Below are 7,778 nucleotides of genomic sequence, written 5' to 3' on the forward strand. Positions count from 1 at the left end.
TCACAATTGAATTTGTTACCAAATTACCAAACACTGATGTTGGTTACGATGCTATATGGGTAGTTTTCAATAGATTAACCAAGTCTGTCCACTTCATATCGATATAAGAGACGGATAAGATGGAGAAGCAGACCAGAACATACCTTAGAGAGATCGTCAGATTGCATGGGGTACTCTTATCCATTATATTTGATAGAGATAGTTGGTTTACCTCTCGCTTCTAGAAGAGTCTACAAAGTCCCTTGGTATGCGTCTAGATATGATTACAACTGATCATCCATAAACCGATGGCCAAAATGAAAGGACCATCCAAACACTGGAAGACATGCTCAGAGCATGGCTGAGAGATTTCAGAAATATATGGGATACTCACCTTACTCTCATTTAGCTCTCATATAATAATAGTTATCACACAGGCATCAAATCAGCACTGTTTAAAGCATTATACGACCGAAAATGTCAATCTCCAATTTGTTGGACAGAAGTTGGCGATACCCAACTGGCCATGAAATTCGCAAGGGATACCCTACGAAAAAGCCCATAGATTATCCATGAGACGACTGAAAAAAGATAGTGTAGATAAGAGAACACATGAAGGCATCATGTGACCATCAAAAGAGCTATGTTGACGTAAGACGTAAACCCTTGGATTTCCATGTTGGAACAAGGGTGATGCTCAAAGTATCTCCTTGGAAATGAGTTATAAGATTCGGAAAGCGATGTAAAATAAATCCAAGGTGCATAGGACCATTTGAAATTCTTGAAAGGATAGGTCCAAGTTGTTGGATTAGTGTCTAAGTCCATAACTATTTTGGTATGTACTTGACCCGATGGTGCATGGTCCTTTTGGGTTGCCTTCACCAAAGCAACTTGATATGATGAATTATGGAGAGAAAGGATTAAATATGATTTATTAATTTATTATGAGAATAATATATTAAAGGATAAATCATATTGTTTAATTAATATTAGTCAATAATTAATTGGTAATTAGTTTTGTGACTAAAAGAGATTAATTAAACTTAACGGACTGGAATTGTAATTATAAGATAATTGCAATTTGGGCTATGGATTGCCTTTTATTATAAGGTGGACGAATTCTATGGGGGAAGGCCATATGAAATCGTCCAAGGCCTTAAGGAAAGGGCTCCATGGGTTGCTTAGGGCTTAAGCAACCAAATTAGGGTTTCCTTGTTAGATAACCCTAATTGCCTCACTATATATAGACCCCTTAAGGACCAAAAACGTGGACAAGCAACCTTCTAGGGTTTCACACATTTTTGGGCAGCCTCTAACCTCTCTCCTCTCCATCCTCTTGCTTATGGTGTTTGTGAACCATTAGAGGAGTGACACTTGTGACTCTAAGCCTTCCAAAGTCAATACAAGGAGATTTGGGAATGTTATTGCTACATAACAATCAAGGTAATATTATAAACCTATTCTCATGATCAATATGATTACTTGAATGATAGGATTAGGGTTTATAGTCTTGGGTAACTTGCATGTACAATAGAGAAACCTAGATCCAAGCATTAGGGTTTGTATGAGTACATAGGATGTTCTTAGCACCAAAACCCATCAGTGGTATCAGAGCCTAGACTGGTTTCTATTGTATTGATGCTTGATATGTTTGCAAAATTCTATTTTTTGGTTTCTGGAGGCTGGACTCGCCGAGTCCATAGCTGAACTCACCGAGTCCATGAAGACTCGACGAGTCCAAGCTTGACTCGATGAGTCAACTTGTCAGATGGAGCATATTTCACGATTTCTTGGTGTTTTTGCTTATGGATAGTTACCTTATCACATTAGATCAATACAAATCCGATTTTATGATATATTTGACTATATTCTTGATCTAATTGAAGATATTTATCAATTAATAAGATAATTGTTTCCTTGTGTGATAATTGATTAATTATTTTGATTAAATTGGTAAATTGTTTTGCAAGAAATCATTAAATAAATCAAATATGGATAATTATGTGATTAATTGTTATTTTAGATTATTTGTTATTTGATCCTTGTGTTATGAAATGTTTCATATTTTCCCCTTTAGGTTTTATAGTTTAAATTTGACCTCAAAAGTTTTGTTGTTTTGAAATTTAAATAGTTGAAACCCTAATGTTTTGAAAAAGGTTTCAAAACTTGCCCTCAAGTTTTGGAATTTAAAATTTTGGATTAATAGTTTAATTTGATGTATATTTAAATTCTAAACCCGAATGTTTTGAAATGTTTCAAAACTTGCCCTCAAGTTTTGGAATTTAAAAGTTGATTAAAAGTTTAATTAGGAATGTTAAATTCTAAAACCCTAGTAATGTTTTGAAAAGTTCAAATCACACCCTTATGGTTTTATTAATTAATTAAGGTGTATAATTAAAAGAGGTTTAATAAATCCATAAAAGTTAGGGTTTGCAATTTAATTGAATTAAAAGTATGATTATTAAATTTGACCACCTAATATTTTAAAAGTGTAAAATACACCCTATACTATATATAACATTAAAAGTCTAACATTATATATATGTATGAGTAAAAGTCAGTCTTACCGTTAGTAGGCCTCATTCATGAAGCTGGTCTATAAGGGGTGTTTAAGGAAATTACCTATAAAATGGCGATTGAATGGGTATCCACTCTTACCCACCGCACTCTTGACTAGTGGAGGTTCGTTAGCCGAACGGGTAGGATAGGACGAAACCTTCCATTATAAGTATAATGAATTATTAAAGTAACTAAATGTTTTCATAAAAAATTCCCAATCTTAGTTACTTAGGAAAAAGTGAATTGATGTAATTCCATGAAATTACACTTTGTGCCCTTGCAAAGACGTTAGTGGAGCGTGTGTGGTTTACCGACACACTAAATGGTTCTAAGCAAAGGTAGCAAAGGGTGACTCAATGTTTGTCATAGTTCGATGGAGCGTGTGTGGTTTACCGGCACATCGAATAGGTGACTGTAACATGTGAGGGCACCATGTAAGTTTGCATGGTTATTCACACCCGCTTTGTGATCCTCGGCATCCCAGTCACAAACAAGAAGGGCACATCGAGATTTAAACATGCCATTGAAATGTTCAATGAATCTCATAGGATCTAGGAGTTTTCATAGATTTAAAACTTAAATTTCTTTTTCATTTTTCATGGTGGAAATTAGTGAATCGTCATTCACTTACCTTCAAATGTTCTGCAATTTGGGTTACGGCATCCCTTTCCCGACTTATAGAATATTGTGTTGGGTCCTAGCCTTAGTATCTCATTTGGGTGAGTTACTAAGGACTCAATCAATCAACTAACTTGAATTCGTTTTCTCTCGTTTTGTAGATGTCAAAGTTTGACAACTATGGTCTTCTCAAATCCCGTGGAAGCATTCCACATGAAGATGATATTCCATGATTCGATCGAGGAACAAGAGATCATACTTCACTTCCTCCTCCTCCTCCGATTATTCTCCCTAACCCACAAGTTCGAAGGCTTGAAAAGTTCAAGATCACTCAAGCCCTTTTGGCAAGTAAACAAAAGAAGGAAAGCCAGTGTGTGCACACGTCCTAGGGATGAAGTCACACATTGATAGGTTAAGAATGTTGGGATCTGTTGTCTGTGAGGAAATGGCTGTTGATTGGGTTCTTCAGTCACTTCCTAACTCATATAGTGAGTTTGTAAGAGAGTACTATATGATGAACCGCGACGTGACCCTTATAGATCTCACCTATATGCTCATTGCTGCTGAATCAGCAATGGTTTGGCCAATAGAAAAGCAAATTTGATTGGTGAATCTGCCTTCAAGACCTCTATGGATATAGACAATGGCAACGAAAGACATGCTATGATCGAAAAGTTTGATCATAAGAGAAAGACAATGTCTGAAGTAGTTCCATGTCATGTTCCAAAAGAGTCAATTTGCTTTTATTGCCAAGAGAAAGGGCATTTGAGACGAAGCTTCCCCATTTACCTAAGAGATCTAAGAGATGGGAGAGTCGAAACGTATGGCTCTAATATAGGTAAAATCCATTAACTAACTCTTTTAAGCTTATATTCTAGATTCTTAATACATAATGTGATAAGATTACAATTGATGTTTTGTAGGATCGAAGAAAAGAAAGGAAGCTTAAGGGAAGAAGTGAGCAAAATCTAACCGTGAAGGAATGGATTTCGATCGCATTTCTCGAAGATTAGATTCTTGAGCTACTACTTAGAGTTAGAATAAGATTGCTAAGAAAGATGTATTAGCATAGTTTTTCAATGAATTGCATTGTAAGGACAAATTTTTCCGCAATAAAATAAATTTTGATTTTAAATTTTATTTATTTATCCTTGCAATGGCGTGTATGAAAAATTGATGTTAAAATGTTTCTATTATTAACAATAATGGATTTGGTTCTTATTTATGTTATTTATGGAAACTCAAGAATTTACCAAATAGGGAGAGTTTCTCATCGCCCAAGTTTCAATTAGACAGAAATTTGGAATCACGCAACTTGGTTGCATGATGAATGAGAAATTTCATATTTGGAAATTAGACTAATTCGTTGACAAAGCATCAAGTGAAGGACTAGGAGATCGAGCACACAAAGTTGCGTGTTGATCAAGTCCACCATAAAAGTAACAATGATATTCGTCATGATTTACTAAAGGTTTAGTAAATATGATTATACTTACAAGATTAAGTGTAATTATGAATTGATTGAAAAGGTTTAAATCAATAGCAAAATGAATAAGAAGAATCAAGTAGGCAGAAAGATAAAAGTTTCTCCATTCTAAGAAGAAGGGAGAGTAGCTTTTATGCTTTATGATAAGTCTTAATGATTAAGAACCATATCTCAATTGATACTCTAAGAGAGTCTTAGTACAATTGTATGTCTAAGAAGAGGAATCAAGAATTGAAGAAATGGTTAAATCAAAAAGTCGATCATACTTCGTTGCAAAACAAGTCTTAAAGTTAAGATTGTGACATTGAGTGATAAGTATTAAGAAGGTTTATAACATTCATCAAATGGTGAAAGTTGTGATGTCTTGGATAAGACAAAGACCAACTAGGACCAATTTATGAAATGTTTTTGATAAAAACTACACTAACTCTTGAATATTTGTTTGTCAAGAAATGTTTATTGAAATGAGAATCTTATATGTCAAGGAGTCAGTGGGAGTATTAATGGTCTTGAAAGGTTTCAAGAACAAATCAAATAAACCTTATCGATCATCACTAGCACACGAGCTGAGGTTTACAACCTATCGTGTTGACATTATTTTGTTTCTGTGCCAATCCAATCGAGTTAATTATGCATGTGAGTCCTATGAGTTCTCATTTGAATGCATAAAAGGCAAGGATCATGATCAATGGAAAGTACATTGATAAGAAAAGGCGAGCTGCTTAACTACTTGGAAGACATGGTGGGCTGTTGTGCTACCATAAAGGCAAGAAATCGAGATCAAGAAAGTTCGATCCATATGAGTTTGAATTTGTCGTAAATTTTGGTTTTGACAAATTCACATGGATAGGAACAAATAGACCGTTTAAATCTAAGTGTCATAAGATTTCCTCCTTCATGAAAATGATTGTGAGGAAATGATTTCACTAAGAAAGATTTTAAGAAGATAGTGATTGTAAAATTGCATTCTCGAATTCGATTATGATTATGGTATCCCTTTCTATAATTTGAATTGTGAGGTTTGGCAATTGTTTACACACATATGAAATATCTAAGGCAAAGGTGTATAAGTTCAAGAAGCGTTGATAAAAGATTCTCAAAGCACTAAGTATTAGAAACATGAACATAAGAAATTCAATAAGCATTGTTTTTCTGAAAGTTAAGCTGTTTCTGAATACATGTCAAAGCTAGTGGGAGAATAAGTGTTATGTTTTATAATAATCATCATGATAGTGGGATCATAAATGTTATGATTGTATGATTATTAAGGAACGTATTGCAAGTTGGCAATATTAATTATAGAAAACAAGAGTTATACCTTGCAAAGTCGTAAGGGTTGTAAAGTTGTTTTGCTATAATTAAGGGAGAGAATATTATGCTTCATTTCAAATCTAAAGGATTAGGTTGAGAAATGTTAATAAATTTAGTCAAGGGTACATAGTGTGTTCTTAAAATTTCGATTATGATTACGGCATTCCTCTTCAAAATTCGAATTTTGAGAACATAGAAAATAAAACATTATGCATCGTGTCCCATACGCTTCGGGTATAGGATCGATTGCAAATGCTATAATATTTGACCATTCTAAAATTTTCCAAATGTCTAGCGCATTTAGAGGGAAAAATGACAAGAATTGGTTTTGACTAAAATAATTAAACAACTATCAAAGGACAATCCAAAGTTCGCCGAGGATTGGTCGCTTGTGAGTAGTTGGAAGTATAGTATTGGAAAATATGGAAATGTTTCCATATTGGATGGACCATATCGACATCATTACGAATAGATAAGATTCTATTAAGAATAAGTTGTCATATGGAATATATGGAAATATGTCCATATTGGGAATTCAATATTGAAAAATTTGTGTCTAGATTAGAAACTTTATGCAAAAGGATGTTCAAAGAATGTACTTTGAGTGAGAGACATCACGTCTAAGGAATTGTCTTGTAACAATCTCCGATAGAGGACTTTGTAATATCATTGGCAATAGTCTTTGTGATTTTGGTGCAGTGAATTTACGAAAGGAAAATTGCATAAAATGTTAGAATCTAGCATATTCTATAAGTAGCAAGAACTTGATATTCTTTCACTTATGAAAAAGGATTTGGGGTTGTGAAATGAGAATGATTGGAAATGTGCTCAATTTGGTCAATTTCACAAAGTAAGAACCATAGGTTAACATTGTGTGCATGCTAAGAGCATGGGACAAGTGTAATAATTCAAGTAAGAAGTTGATTACCCGAAACGACAAATAATGAGTAATCGATATGGTGATAAATAAAAGGTGTTTTATTTATACACAAAGGTTTGAGGCCATATGGGATTAGTATTATTCTTGTGTTTCACTTTGCATGTTTTGACTTCCAGAATAATTGAGTTTATTAAGAATAATCGAATCATTCAAATGGGCCACAGTTGTTCATATGTTGGAAGTAGATATGAATGAAGACTGTCATGAATTGGTGTGTGGATTGTCTATAAGGTATTAGACATAAGCAAATGTTTGCTGCAACGTTCATGAGTGCTTATGAATATGATTTGAACATTGGATTAAACCCACGCTCACTTGGATCACTCCATGAATTGTATCACGAGTGATTGGTGAGACGATAACATCTTATATTCTTGAAACCGAGATGTGTGAGTTGTATCTTGCAAATCGGTTGCACATTGATAATATGTAAACGCACTAGTAACTTGGTGTCATAAAACATATTGTTGTGTGTAATTCGGTGCGTGAGTGCAGGCAAGCATTGTATCAAAGTTTATCCGTTCCTTTTATCCAAAATAGGACAAAAGCGATATCTTTCGGCCCCTCGATGGTTTAGTGATGACAAACGTAAATGCTCGGCCGGGCTAGGGCTAATTTGATTTGTTCAATTAGTCAGTCATCATAAATCGGGAATTGAGATATAGTACAAAGAGAATGATTTGAAATCATATCTCATATGATATCTAGAATGGAGGAATGTATGATCCCTTATCTAAGGACACGCGTATCTGATAGGATCAGAGTTGACAACGGCTTTGGAAAGCTACGAATGCAGATCAGGATCTGAAGTCATACGCATAATAGTTATTAGACTTATTCAAGTGGGAGACTGTTAGATTAGTGTCTAAGTCCATAACTATTTTG

Source organism: Lactuca sativa, chromosome 4, assembly GCF_002870075.4.
Source record: "Lactuca sativa cultivar Salinas chromosome 4, Lsat_Salinas_v11, whole genome shotgun sequence".
Taxonomy (NCBI): Eukaryota; Viridiplantae; Streptophyta; class Magnoliopsida; order Asterales; family Asteraceae; genus Lactuca; species Lactuca sativa.